The sequence below is a fragment of the Choloepus didactylus genome, chromosome 4 (assembly GCF_015220235.1).
Source record: "Choloepus didactylus isolate mChoDid1 chromosome 4, mChoDid1.pri, whole genome shotgun sequence".
Classification (NCBI taxonomy): Eukaryota; Metazoa; Chordata; class Mammalia; order Pilosa; family Megalonychidae; genus Choloepus; species Choloepus didactylus.
In genome coordinates, this window is record NC_051310.1 from 102,165,812 (window position 1) to 102,180,084 (window position 14,273).

Genomic DNA, 14,273 nt, shown 5'->3' on the forward strand with positions numbered 1-14,273 from the left:
TATATTTATTTAACCACTTTCCTGATTTGTAAGATTCAGATTTACCCATTGTTTTAATTTGCATTTCACTCATTATTGGTCAGCTTAGTTTTCATGATATGCTAGCCATTTTTAAAAATTTCTTGTCTATTGTGTGTTCTTGTCATATGATTCATATTTTTATTATATAAGAAAAATATTTTTCTCTAAGCCTGTTTGTGATTAAGTTTTTGGGGGGTTGTGGTAGAGGAAATGGGCTCAGTATTACCTGCTCTAGAACTTCATATGAGTGAATCATATAATATGTCATTTTCTGTATACTTTAAGTGTATCAGTAATCTCTTCATTTTAATTGCTGAGTAGTGTTCCATTGTATGGCTCTACTATAATTTGTTTATACAAATGCATGTGATGGACATTCTGGTGGTTTCCAATTTTTTTGGCTGGTATAAATAAAGCTGCTATTAACATTCATGCAGAAAAGAAAAGAAGTGCTAGAACAATGTGTTATTCAGGGTACAACTACTAAAAATGAGTAAAATGATCTCAGACATCAAAGAGTTTTAAAGGCACTTAGAAACAGAAGATACATTCTGAAACACAAAATTATCACAATTCCAAGAAAGAGAGTAGAGAGGTCTCCATAAATAGTAATTAGTTCTCTGACACTTAGGAAATATAATCTATGGGGAGTCAATGAAAAATTCCCAGACAGATGGGAAAACACCTTCAACAAGCCTGTCTTGGTTCCTAAATTCCAGAAAAGTCTTAAGTTCAGTTATAAGCAGCCCAATCAACTAAATTAGGGGTGGGCAAACAGGTCCACAGCCTATTTTTGTCCAGCCCTTGGGCTAAAAATGGTTTTTACATTTTAAAAGGGTTGTAAAAAATAAGAAAGAAAAAAAAGAATATACACAGAGACAGTAAGTGGTCGTAAAGTTTAAATATTTACTATCTGACCCTTTATAGAAAAAGTTTGCCAATCTCTGAACTAAATAATTCATAAATGGAAGAAATAGGTCTTCATAGTGGATGTAATCCAGAGAAGTAAAGATGTGTCATGGCGTCATAGTATATTAGAACCAGAAGGAACATTTAACATCTTTCATCTCCATTATGTTACAAAGGAGGTAACTAAGGCCCAGACGTTCCAGTCTTCCAGGTCTACTGTCTCCTGCGTTCACTGTGTCCAATGTGCTTTACATACCATCATGATGCTGGCTCATATTTCCTCTGGTGGGGTACTTTGGGAATAAAACAGAGGTATGGTAGATACATGCAATCTCATCCAAAAAACTCTCCACTAAGCACTTCCTACATACAGCTAATCCATTGACCAAAATGAAATACTGATAATCTTCATATTTGATCAACACAGTATCAACAGTCATTTCCTTTTTTCCCAACTTCACCTTCCTCCACTTTACTCTCATATCCTCCAAACCAAGCAAATGAATCTACTTAACACTCCTGAAACAGCACCCTTATTCTGTTTGTTAAGGACCTTGATATAGACCCTTTCTCTCCTATAACAAGCCCTCCATTTTCCATCTTTGCAAATTCTTACCATGATTCATGACCCAATTCAAAGTTCATGAAAACTGCAAGAAGCTTATAACCCAATAGGAAGCACAGTTCAGTTACTCACAAAAAAGTAAAAGGTAAATATCCCCAAAAGTCATAGCAAACAAAATATTATAGAAATTCCAAGGAATAAAACATCACTTCTGGAGGAAATTTTTAAGTAAGCCCTTTGGGTAACAGGTTCAAGGACAGAAAGAGGAAAAAGGGCAGTCCAGATAGTAGCAACGGAATGAGCAAATAGACAAAAGGGACAATTTGTTACGATAGGGATTCTCACCTCTTTTTTTTTCCCTAGATTTGGCTTTAGCCAAAAAAGGGTATATACAACTTTCTTAATTTCTAAGGTGACTGGGCCACACGTGATATCAAATGATATCCAAGTATCATAGATGTAATATACTGGCTAGATAATCAGTATCCAAAGTAGACAAACCATTCCTGCATAAGTTTTCAGATAGCCATTGTGAACATAAAAAGATAATACACCTGCAAATTCAAATATAAATTCTGTGTATTAAGACTGAATATTATTATTATCAAACACATTGAAAGGGCTGAGATTTTTCACTTTTTTATCATTTTGGTTTCCTTCTTACTGAGAAATTTTATTTTATGGATAGCAATCTTTTCTATTCATCCTCTCCAAACCTACAGCTTAGTAGATGCTATCTAAACACTCGCTGAATTAATGATATTGGAACATGATATACATTCCACTGAAAATTCCCTTTCTTTCTACTTATTCAGAGTAACAGGAATTAGAGAAGATAAGCAACATTAATTGAACTGTAGTAAAAATAAAGCCATCAAAAACTCAAATGATTATTTCAAAACCATCTTTGAAGCAAATAATCTGCTCATAGGCAATTCAAATCTTGTCCTGGCTGCCCCCTCCCCCCACCTAAAAAAAGGTCATTTTTACTAAATAGCTTGAGGAAGAACAAAAAGATAGCAAAATCACATAATTTGATACCAAGCACACAATTTTTAGCACATAGTAGGTGCTTTCAAATCATTTATGAATGAATCATCCTGTCCATATGACTTCTGCCATCATATGAATCTGCTGTCCGTATGACTTCATGTATTTCAAAGGTGTGTGTCATCAACTCTGGCAATAAAAGCAGAACTTACACCACCACAAATGCTTGCCATATTTCAAGAGGACTCAGAAATGAGAAGAGATATCCATAGATGTGATCCCTAATTTGCACAAGTACTAGAAGATGTATTTTTTCTCTGTTGTCAATTTGCTATTTTTAGGTAACTCCGAATTGAATTATTCAAGCATGTACAAATACAACCTTGAAGGAGTCCATATACTTGCTCCTGACAGTCTGGAAACAAAAGCTGCTATTCAGATAAAAGATGACAGGCAACAGGAATCTGACAGGCCAATAATTTACTGCATTTTCCGCACATTTGAATTTGTAGGCTTCCATAGCCATTACGCAAAATTAGTTTCATGATGTCAGCCAAAAACTACCACCCTCAATCTGTTTGAATCTGTGTTTGCTCATTAGAGGCCTCTCGGTAAAACAAGAGAAAGGTTTTAATTGCACTCCTGCCTTATCAATGTTTAGTATAGTCCTGGATTATAACAACATTCTCTTCTCCCTTCTTTCTCTATGACTAAAATAACATAGACGTAGTTGAAGAAACTAAGTATCAGATAGCCCAGCAGTTCTCCAACCAAAAATGGAGCAATTTTAAAAATATAAATGTGGCCCTAATATATATTTATGCAAATTAAAAATGAAGGGCCAGAGAAAGACATCATCTTCCACCTCTCCTACCTGTAAACCCTCAAATTCTCTATGATCTCTCATGCCCCTATGCCTTTGCAAATGCCGTTTCCCTTCTACTTGGTTAGAATTTCCTCCTCAAACTTGACTGCCTGGCAAATTTCTACTTATCACAGAAGTCTTACCTGTTTCCCCCAAAAGACTCATGCAATCCTTCCCCTACGTACCTTACACACACTTCAAATTGGGTTATAACTCAGTCTTTTATAGCCAGAGAACTAACTGTAATCTCTCTGACAGCAGTGACTTAACACCTCTTGGCAGAGCTAATATTCAGCTGGTACACACCAGTTCAGCCATAGAAGTTGTACTGAAGTACTGATATACTTTTGTAAAGAAGTCTAGTAAACAGCCATTGCCCAAACTTTACCAGCCCTCAAGTGCCTGCTGATGGCCCAGTTCCGCTCACCCATAACTCAGCAACTGAAACAAGGAAACCTCACCCAGGATAAAGGAAGACCCTAATCCAGCACCATGGCCATCTTGATTGATTGGTTAGCACCTACATAGTGACTGGTCAATACTCTGAATACCACCACTATCTCTTTGTATCTAAAGCCTAGGAACACTGACTAGCACACAGTAGATGTTTTAATGAGCCTTTAATTCTTTGTCAAAAGAATGAATTAATTAATTAATACCAGCCTCATTAAATGACCCGAAGCCAACAGGTATGCTGTCAAAATTATGCAGATAGGCAAGAAAAATCCAGGTCTGTATAAGAAAGGAAAGGTGGTCAAGTCTGCTACTTCCTATGTTTGCCTTCAGCCTCTGCTAAAATAAATGCTTAATTTAATAACGTGGGCAAAAATCTTTAATGTGAAACTTTATAGAGCATATGATTCAAATATTTTTTAGTTTTAATCCTTAAAGTTCCAATAAAACCATAGTCTCCATAATAATACTACAATAGTGATCACTGAACTCTAGTCAGAATCTTGGACAGGCAGATAGGTATCACAAAGGAAGAACACAAATGATTAATTCAAATGGAGGGAGAAAGGCAAGAATGAGAAGAGTCAGTTAATTATGAAAGGCATGTCTAATTACAGATTTTGCTAGGGGCTTCAGATACTTCTAATTAGTTTCAGTTGGTATATTAATTATAAATAGAATACCATGAGAGAATTTTCTAATCACAGGAATTCACTGAGTATGTAAAATGAAAATTTAAATTATCACCCTTATCATTTAATAATTATTCAATAATGCATGTTAATTATTTTGAAAATCATCAATAAGATATACATTACATTAAAATCAAGGTACTCAGAACATTACTAAGGGAGTGGCAGAATATTTAAAAATTCCATAGGGGAGCAGGTGTATATATAGCTGAAAGAAGGATGAATAACATGTAGCTTCAACAACAAGAATTTTGAACTTATAAATGGTGATATACCAATCATTTCAGGCTACTTTCCAGTTTTAAAATCATCTTTCAGTCATACTGTAGGGAGTTTCAGAAAACTATAGGATTAAAATGCTAAAAATAAAGATGGAAAGGAAGAACCCTAGTAACATCTTCAAAAAGAGAAGATTATCTAATTGCAACACTGTCCCACTAATCGAACATCAGTCTTTAGCAAAATAATGCTGTGCTGTATACTATGCTAAAGAAAAGTACTAGAAGGTGACAAAATCAAACAATAGACATCATTTGTTCATTAAGAACAAATCAAGGAAGACCAGCCTGATGTTTTTGATAGTTATTAAATTAAAAACTTAAGAGAAAGGAGAAAAATAAAGACCACAACATATTTTAATTTTAATATTTAATAAAAGCTTTTAAAGTCTCACTAATCTTAATCTGAAACAATCATGTAAATTAGCTTGGTTATTAACACCACCATATGAATTTAAACAGAAAAAGTATACAAAGAATAGGTAAGTAATAGTAAAAGTATTACCATTTATTGAGTACTAGATACTATACCAGACAGAAAGCAAGGTGCCTTACATAGATTATTAATTTTCATAATCACCTTACCAGACAGAAAGCATCATCCTTATATTACTGATGATGAAATTAATGCTAGAAATAACCTTGCCAAGCCCAGCTAGTAAATGCAGAGTAAAGATTCAAATCCATAGCTGACATGACTCCACAGGCCCTGAGCTGGCCGCACACCCCACTGCCTGACCAGATGGTTTCAAAATGGAATTAAAGTAAGCCAACTTAGCACTGAAGTTCTGCAGTGTATTAGCTCTTGTAAATGGATCCACTATCCCAACGGGATGTAACCATCTGAATGTCAAAGGAAAATATAACTTAGTAATTATATTTCTGACCATGATTTGGGATATCAAGGATGTTGCCATTAAAGGCTGGGTCACAAAATTCTATGTTCGTTAAACTCACTGTGATCTAAATTATATATAAAAAAAATTACTGGACACTTAGATGCAGAGGTAGTAGAATGCTGAGAAAGGGGATAATGAAATAAGAAAACACTAGTAATTTCTATATGTTTAGAATCTTCTATAAAGAAGCTCTAAATGGAATCCATTCATGACAATCAAATAGAAGAAACAAGATCCATGATAATTATAATCAAAAGAAAAAATAATATGAGATTCAACAAGGACAGATATAAGTTAAAATACATGGGATGAAAAAAATAAATGAGAGCTTGACTAAAAGAAAAGTACTGAAAAATAACCTTTCTCCAATTTTCATGAATGCAGTACAAATTCAACAGAAAAAAATTTACTGTTGGTTTAAAAAGTCAGACATCCTGAATATCTACCTTCCAAATAAATGAGCATGAATAAATTGATATATAAAAGGTTACCTCATCAATAAGGCTGGGAGAAAGACCAGCACATCTAACAAAGGCATACAACAAATGTTTGATGAACAAGTAAATGGACTGGCTAAATTAAGACGAAAAGTGAAAATGAATAAGAGAGGGAAAAGCAAGGGATAGGAGTTGGCCTTTCTTCAAGTTGCTTCTCAGGTAAATAGTACCCATTTTATTGAGGATCTCACCTACCGAAAATAAACAGTTCTCAGAATATACCTTTCTGGGGAAAAATCTCCTTCTCTTAATGTACCCCAAAAAATACTGCTCAAGAGGGAGTCTCACATCCAAAATGACACCCTCCCTAATTCTGAACAGCCTTTCTGTAAAGAGTTTCAACTCCTCTACCACCCATATTTTACACACCAATCTTCCTGTCTCTACTGATTTTATGAATAGAATATTAATGTTTATCAGCTAATGAAAAATTTTAAGAGTTGTTTTTGATACACAAGAACCATGACACAATATGGATACTTAATAGTGCAAATATAATTTTCATTTTAAGCAGTGCGGGTATCCTGCACTAAGATGAAGCCATTTGTAAATGAAGTTTTTTAAAAACACTTTGCTACATAAGTTATTTGTTTGTTTGTTTATTTATATGTTGTTGTTTTTTAAGGAAACTATGTCTTTAACGACAACTGTAGTATTTACAACTCTCACCTTATTTGTGGATGTTTGGAATAACCTTCCACATACGTACTGTATCACTTGCTGATTCAAAAATCACCTTACAGCCCAACTCCTTTACTTGAACTCATGAAACTTACTGAGCATCTACACATAAAGACTGCACATGGTATATTTTTTTCTATATTTTCTATATTTTTTTCCAGCATAAAATGCCTATGTGATTAGGCAAGTTTAGACCAAGGACAACCTTTTCTCATTATACCAAACTAGCCTGTAATTCAAATATGCTATTATTTGACAATGAACTTAAAAAAAAAAAAAACTTGCCTCTCATATTTTCTAAAACCATAAGCTTCTAAGGACTACATGGATTCTGTATAGCAACACTATGCATATCTCATAAAAATTAAGCAAGCAAATAACATGTAGTTCCTATTTCACTTGTGAAAAGGTCACCCACATAACAGTTTCATGAAGCATCTCATTTCTCTAGCAAAACTATTAAAAGATGATCTGCCTTTCTTTGACATATATGGACAGTGTAAGTCATAAGCAAAGGCTAAATGAAATGATTCACAGAAATTCTTGTTTCTTATAGATACGGAATTCAATAGCCCAGAGGCCAACAATCTTGCTATTTTAAGCTATATTTACAACATTACAAGGCACATTTAATTAGGGTTTTATTATGTATGGCTTAATTATAGTTTGTTTTTGTTACATGTTTAAGTTATTGGAAAATTAAATCTTTGCTGATATTCTAATGCATTTTTAATCCTACTATGCACTAAAAATTTATAACAATAGCTTTTTATGTCCTAGGAGTTTTGGGAATGTTGATACCATTGAACACTTATTTGTTGAAATAAATAAATCCTTTTAAAAATCACATTGTCAATTCCTCTTGGAATAATAGACATGTCAAAAACAGACATGTCAAAAACTCAACAAGAAACCAAATAAATCAAGATACATTTGAAATATTATTAAATGATCCTGAAGGCCAAATCTGGTTCAAAGTACAAAAAGACCCTCAATCTGTGCTACCAAGCAAAATTCTGTTGATTCATTCACATACCTCTCAGAGAAAAAAAGTCCTTAGCCAAACATAAACATGATGAAATGGACTGTGTAGTCTAAGAATTTTGCTTTTCCTTCCCCATCTTTCCTTGATCTGCAAGAAATAATTGTAGCTCACCTGAGATGCTCTTTAGCTGATTTGTCTTTTAAAGAGATATATCTGCTTAAATAGGACTTGCCTAAAAGCACAGCACCCTTCTCCAGTGGGATTACAAGTGGCAATGAATTAACTGTTCAGATAACAAGAAAGAAGAAAAGGGCACTATAATAATGCTGAGAATCTGAAATAATGCAAACATTTTCTCCAATGAAATAAAAGTAGTTGAGCAATATGTGTTTCAAGTGGAAACTCAGATTTGGAGGTATCCACAGCAAGATCTTCCCATAAGCAGTAAAGTTATCTAGCAATCATTCTGAGAGTTCCCTGAATTAGCATTCTCTATGAAGCTAAAAGTTATTTACAAGAATATGAGCCTGAGAGCAGGGACATGAATGGACATTTGCACACTGCTGTTTATGGAGGTAGTATTCATGATTTGCAATGGGTGGAGGTGGCCTAGGGGTACACTGACTCAGGAACAGAATGGTGAACTGCAGACAATGGAATACTGAGCAACTTCGAGGAGTGAAGCTGCAAGAAGGAGTAAAGCTGTGAGGAGTGAAGCTGTGAGACATGCAACAAGGTGAATGGATCCTATAGACAGCATTTTGAGTGAAGTACGCCAGAAACAAAGGCAAACACTATAATGCCTCACCGATATGGACTAACTGCAATATGTAAAGTCAGAATTGAATTTCAGAGCACAGCCTAACAGGGAAACGATTATTGCAATGGTCCCTAGACTGTAAGCTCTTAAAGCAGTCAAATCTATTCCTGAATTGTAATGGCTATCTCCAAACACTGAGATGCTGATCCCTTTGTGTATAACCTGATTGGTCTCTGGAACACTGGGTATCTGTGTGATACGTGAAACAGAGTTAGAGCTCGGCAGATATGAATGTCAGTATCAACGCATACAGCAACTGTTAAAGAAAAAATAAATACATAAAAAAAAGCTGAAAAAGAGCCCAGACTTCAATTAGAGATAGGAATGAAGCAAATCTAGTTAAAACTAGGGCAAATCAGGCCAAAGGGTAACGGTTGAAACTGACTGTGTGTTAAAACTTCAACTTCCATGTGAGACCAAGGGAAGAGATATTTGGTGTAGGATCCATATTTTCTAAACAATATAACGTCTACAGTCATTTGTTCAAACACCACAATTACATGGAACTTTGAATAGGAAGTGAGATATGGTAGGTCTGTATAGGTTAAAGTGAAATAGCGACACAGCCCAAAGTAATTTGGGAGGAGAATAAAAATATATATGCAGGGTCCCGCTGAGGAGCTGGGCGAAAATGCAGAGGTGTTGGACTTCCTCACCTGGATTGTTGCTGATGTTCTCACAAACATTGAGGACTGACAGCTTGGTATGCTGTGCCCTCTGCCTTGGGGCCTGCCCCTGTGAAGCTTGTTGCTGCAAAGGAGAGGCTAAACTTTCTTATAATTGTGCCTAAGAGTCTCCCCCTGAGTGCCTCTTTGTTGCTCAGATGTGGCCCTCTCTCTCTAACTAAGCCACCTTGGCAGGTGATCTCACTGCCCTTCCCCCTATGTGGGACCTGACTCCCAGGGGTGTGGGTCTCCCTGGCAACGCAGGATATGGCTCCCAGGGATGAATCTGGACCTGGCATCGTGGGATTGAGAACATCTTGACCACAAGGGAGATGCAAATGAAATGAAATAAAGCTTCAGTGGCTGAGAGATTTCAAATGGAGTGGAGAGGTCACTCTGGCAGACATTCTTACTCACTATACTTTTCTTACTCACTATAATTTTTAGGTTTTGGTGTATTGGAATAGCTAGAAGTAAATACCTGAAACTACCAAACTCCAACCCAGTAGCCTTGATTCTTGAAGATGATTGTATAACAATATAGATTACAAGGGGTGACAGTGTGATTGTGAAAACCTTGTGGACCGCACTCGCTTTATCCAGTGTATGGATAGATGAGTAGGGGAATGGGGATGAAGACTAGGTGAAAGATAGGGTGGGATGGGGGGATGATTTGGGTGTTCTTTTTTTACTTTTATTTTTTATTCTTGTTCTGATTCTTTCTGGTGTAAAGAAAATGTTCAAAGGTAGATTGGGTGATGAACGCATACCTATGTGATGGTGCTGTGAACAGTTGATCGTATGCCATGGATGACTGTATGGTATGTGAATATATCTCAATAAAACTGAATTAATTTAAAAAAAAAGAATATGAGCCACTTCTGAAGAGTACATGGAAGAATAAAACACAGAAGACTTCAATTATTAAGATAAGAAGTTAACGCTAAAGAAATTCTCTATCTAGAAATATGTAATATGCCAAGTTTATATAACTTAATAAAAATAACACTTATAAAACCTTCATCCTTACAAGTCTGTACCCTCTAGAAAGAATGGCATACACTGAGGCATGCCATGTTCCAACTGGCAATACGAGGCCAAGGTTACCCACATCCAACATATGCAAATCTAGCGGGTTCTTATGAACATTCTAGGAGTGTATATCTAGAGTGGGAGCTGTTCACTACCAAGCCAGGGGTGCACCCAACTTTAGATCACACCAATAGGGACCCTTGGGTGCATCTCTGGATTGGCAGTGAACAACTCCCGCTCTAGCCATACTGTGTCCCCTTGCCTGGCAAATAAATAAACTCAGTTTTGTTTTATTTTGTTTGTTTTTTAAGCTTCAGTGGTCTTTGTTTTCTTTGACAAAATCAATCAAACAACAGCTTTTCAAGAATAATCTCTTGCTCCCTCCCTCAATGTCCACCAAAAGCAAATCAGAACTGGCCTAGGAGCTAGTGGTACTCTTCAATACCATGGTCTGCCCTAACAAGACAGGCTGAAAAACTCTCATAGGTCTGACTGACTATTAGGTCATACTGCCGGTGTACCTGAAAATCTGTCAATTAGAAGCACCACTTCAGCAAAAACAGCAACTCTCTAAGCCCGGAATGGTGGTGCTGACAAGTGAGAAGCAGGGAGGCAAAACATAATTAATTTTTAAAGGACAAGCTCTTTTTTATTCTCCTTTTTGCTTATCACATACACTATCCAACTGCCAAAGAGATAAGAGAAAACCAATCAAGCAACAATTGTTTGCCCCCCAATGACAGGCATCCCCCGACTATTTCAATGGTAGATGTATAGATACATTGTCAAAAACACAGGTACACCACTTTCACCAACCCAAGACACTTACCTTCACCTTAAATCAATTTCACACAATCTTCTATAAGGGACCTTTAGGTAATTTCAGAGTGAAGGGTATATGCCAAATAAAAAAAAAGTTTATTTAGGTCAGACCCAATTCCCCAGCATATCCCAAGCTTCCTTCTCCCCATCTACAGAGAATATTACAGGAGTTTTATGGAACCCAATCAGACAACGAAATGCCACTGCAGATTTTTTAATAAGGGAGTAACATGATGAAAATCATGTTTTGAGAAGATTAATGGCATTACAAGGCAACCTAGGACTTGGAGATAATGGAAGGAAAGAGACTAACTCAACATGAGATGTTAATTGGTCTAGACGGAATAAGAGAAAGGCTGTGAGAACAGTAAAGAGCTGAATCTGACATTACCAACAGCCTTAACTTTTTCTACCACAAATTCAGTTTATCCAGGTAATAAGGTGGATGTAAGTAATCATTTTCCTAATTTGCCTGAAATTAGTTTCCTAATGAATGAAACTGTGAGAGTCTTAGGTCTTCTTTTTCCACCCAGGTTATATACATTGTGCCTGAAATTCAACTTCCAGGATATCATCCTTTTCAATTACACTGTACTCTCAAGGCATTTTCTCCCAAAATACCCTAGAAGGAGCAATGTCAGACTTACTCATTTAGCCATTATTGTTGCTTTGTTATCAGTTAGCCTTCTCCATGTGTGCACACACTCAGCCCCATTCCCACCTTGACAAAAGGGGCCAAAGCAAAAAGAAGGGTCAAAAGCCCTAATTTTATCTAACCTGGAAAGTGAGACTAAAAGAAATTACATGCTTTGCCAAAATTAGTAATGAAAACAGATTCAGAGCTAAGAGTTTTAAACTTCTAATCCAGAGCTTTAAGACAACCTTCATGTCTTCTCTGCCCTTGGTTACAAAAATCCCTATGAAATTTTTAAAAGTTTCATGCCAGATCACTCTCTTCTTGCTCCCCCCCTCAACACTGATGAGACAAGAGTAGTTAACAGACACAGCTAATTAATCAAATAAAGAAGATAAAACCCCAGGTTTCTTTCAGGGACTCCCTGCCAAAGTCATGGCAAAGTTCTGATTCAATTCCCTGGTATATAAGGCCCTTAATATTTTAAATCCAACAATCCTTTCCAACCTCACCCTCCACCATATCACTTTCTACCTCCTCATTCTCCAATCATATCTACTAAGTATTTACAGATTCCCAAAGTTTAATGCCCTCTCATTCCTCCATGCCTTGGCTTATTCCATTTTTCTTCATAGAATATTCTTCTCCGTTGTGTGTGTGGTTAGCTTGAGCTCAAGTTCTTCTCTCAAAAACATCTCCTTGACATCCCCTCTCTTGGACCCTGAAATACACCCCTCCCCACTCCACCCCAACTTGAATTAGGCTCCCTCTTTTATAATCACCTCTATCAAGCTTCTCAAAGGGCACTGTTAAATCTCAAACTAGTGCACAGAATGCTGTCACATTGTAGGCACTGAGCAAATGATCCCAGTTCTGTGTTCCATCTACAGAACAGTATCAATCCACTCCATCAAGGAGATACACAGCTGTGTGGTTTGGTTTGGTTTTTTAATTCTATTTTGATTTGTTGCCTAAGAGTCCTCAGGTATTCTTCCTAATAACCTGGTGGTTTTAAGCACATTTTTGGAAAACGGCTACTAGCTTCTTAAAAAGGAATCCAACCAAGAGAAATACATGGGGAAGTTTTTCCATATAAGATTCAATGGGGCAATCTGACCAAGCAATCAACTTTTACATGAATATTCATAATGCTGCTAAAACAAAGAAAAAAAGAACTTTACAGAAAACATTTGTTTATCTATTTGGAAAATGTTTCCATACACCAGCTTCTGAGTAATTAAAAAATTGAAATATGAAATCAGTTTACATCATTATTTTAAATAGAGAATGACATCCACACTGCAAAAGGAAACATCTGCCTTGAGAAGAAACATCAAGTTAAAATCCAATTCCACAATCCCCTTGATCTTTCTAGGTAGGATAACTGTTAAAGGATACATCACAATCCTGTAACCATACTTTTCAGAACCCTGCCCAAAACTTTCCTATTTGGGATTCGAAATGAGTGCTGCATGACATCCTGATGCTACTAGTGTAAAAGAAACAAAAAAGCTTTGAGCAAACACCTCCCAAAATCCAGACCTACAAGCTGAATCTACAGTCTCAAACTGGTGGCAAACCCAAAATCCACTGCAACTCCCTATTCAACAGTTTTTATAATAATACTTACTAGGTTGAGGGATTCTACAAATCAAGGACAGAGATACAATCTAAGAAAAAACACACATACGGGTCTTGCTTTACTTTTCAGAATGACTTTGGCCAATCTAGTTAATCTTTTCTATTTCTTAAACTCTAAAAATGTAGTAGTTGAAAGTCACTATTTTTAAATGTGTTCTAAGTCATTTGGTGTACCTTAACTCAGTTACTCCAGCTCTAAAACCAAACTATCTGTTCACAGAAACATACTGAGAAATAAATATTGTAAAATATAGATGGCAAATGAAAACAGTCGTCAATATGAAACAGAAAGTTAAATTCTAATAAAATAATTTGCAACAGTACTTCAATAATAAAGACACGTTAGTAGACTTACATTAATTGTAATACAATGGGATTTCTCTTATTTAATCGACAGCAGGGAATGTAGAAAATAAGCATTCTAAAAATCAAAGAAAAGGAAACCAAACCTAACTAGAGCTGAAATTTAATACAAAAAATACAAATACTATAATACAAAGTATTATATTTTTGCCCTTTATCTTTACTCTTCCACTGCTGCCAGTCGCCTGTTTTAGACGTTCTCATGCAGAGGAAATAGCAACAATGCCATTTTCCTTCCTAATGCAATCAGGTTTTGGCAAACTTAAGTCTGTATGTCAGTTAAAAACAGAAACTCAACCCATAATGTGATTTGGCAAATAACTACTTGAGCATTGAGTAGTCCCTCTCTTGAATGGTGTTGTATGTTCCATTTATCATTTTTAAATGTACTAAAGAAAACTAAAAATCTGCACATGTAGCTGAATGAATAATAGCTTCCAAATTAATAAAACATTATAAAG